At 34.9% G+C, this 1,810-nt stretch overlaps 1 protein-coding gene across 1 annotated transcript in view; it reads right to left on the reverse strand.

Moving 5' to 3' along the window:
• The window catches only part of FREM3 (FRAS1 related extracellular matrix 3), a 141,842-nt gene that overhangs the window by 54,134 nt on the left and 85,898 nt on the right, over window positions 1-1,810 (reverse strand). The gene's annotated exons all lie outside the window — the stretch shown is intronic.

Below are 1,810 nucleotides of genomic sequence, written 5' to 3' on the forward strand. Positions count from 1 at the left end.
TCCAGTAGAGTCCCTGGTGGTGGTGATGGTGGTGGTGCTTAAGGGCCGTGGAGTTGGTTCTGACTCATAGTAACCCTGTACAGGGTTTCCGAGGCTGTAAATCTCTACGGGAGCAGAAAGTCTCATCTTTCTTCCGCAAAATGGTTGGTAGTTTTGAAATGCCGACTTTGAGGTTAGCAGCCCGATTCGTAACCACTATGCTACCAGAGCCCCTTAGTAGAGTCCCTAGGTAGTGCAAATGATTAATAAACTTGCTCAGCTGCTAAATAAAAGATCGATGGTTCAAGTCCATTCAGAATCCCTTGGAAAAAGGCCTGAAATTCTACTTCTGAAAGCTCACAGTTATTGAAAACCCTATGGAGTGCAATTCTACCCTAACACATGGGTTTACTGTGACCAATGTTGACTCAATAGCAACTGTTAATTATTTGTGTACCCATTTGTTCTCACATTAGTATAGATAATCCTTGAAGACAGTGTCCACATCAAATTTACTTTGTTACTATCAAGACCTATGAGAGTCCTGGGGTGGCGCTATAAGCACTGGACTGCTAATCACAAGGTTGGCTATTCAAACCCACTAGGCACTTCTTGGAAACCCTATAAAGGGTTGCTATTAGTTGGAACTGATTTTTTGACATTTAACAACAACAATCAAGACCGAGTATTGTGTTTTTCTGTTATTGAAATTCAAAATTATTTGTTTACTTTAAAATAACAATAGTAAATCCAGTACACATTAACAAAAATAATAGTTTTAGAAAGAATAACTATATTTTTCAAAATAAAAACATAAAAGAATGGCATTGTCTGGCTTACTAAATAGCCAGATTCTCATATAACTTCAACATTCAGTTTACTGAAATATAGTGTTTTGATTGAAGCATATGAAGGGGTCTGGCATTATGTAGCTATATTATTGCAAAAGAGATGGGTCTCTTAATAACTTTTTCAGATAAGTTTGAATATTGCTTTTTATACTACACTTAAACTTGACAAGGGAGACTTTCTTAAAGCTATATGTGATGTGAAATCTGAAACTATGTAATTTGAAAGTAGAGCTTCTTCTATTATTTTACATTAAAATTCATTGATCTATTGTGTTTTGTGCAGATCTTCAACCCATATGTGGTTTTCTAACATAATGCATTGGCCATATATAAAATATTGGCTCATTGAATTTAGTAGATCATTTACATGGTATCTAGGCTATCAAAAAATTATAGTTGTTCATATTGTCATCATCATCACCATTTTTACTAGAAAAAATTGCTAAGTACTAGGGAAGCCCTCAAGTTCATAGTGGCAGATACATGTTTTCCAAAAATTTAATTAAAAAATGTTTTATTGTGAATTATGTGATAGTTTACATAGGAAAACATTAGCTTTACATTTATCCTATCGTATATCCTTTCATTGCCATGGTTATAATCCCCTCCATGCATCAGCAACCAACCAAAGGCTGTATGTAAGCTTGCCCCACAGTCATCAGCATATAGCTTCTCTCCCTCTCTGGGTATTATCTCTCCTATTCAGAGTGACTTTTATTTAAAGGCATCATTACAGCAACACAACTTGTTTGGATGTTTATTTCAATGATAAACTGGCTTTTGCTAAGGAAGATGCTCTAGGTTTAAATATTACATACTAAATACTCCCTTTGTCTTTGACAAAAGCTCACATTAAATTTGTAATATATTAACATCTATAACACAGGACAAGCAGTGGATATTTGGAATGAATCTGTAGTGTATGACTAATACAATCAGGAAATCATTCATCTCTGATTTTGGCTACTTTACAGAGAGGA

Source organism: Chrysochloris asiatica, unplaced genomic scaffold, assembly GCF_000296735.1.
Source record: "Chrysochloris asiatica unplaced genomic scaffold, ChrAsi1.0 scaffold00190, whole genome shotgun sequence".
Lineage (NCBI taxonomy): Eukaryota > Metazoa > Chordata > Mammalia > Afrosoricida > Chrysochloridae > Chrysochloris > Chrysochloris asiatica.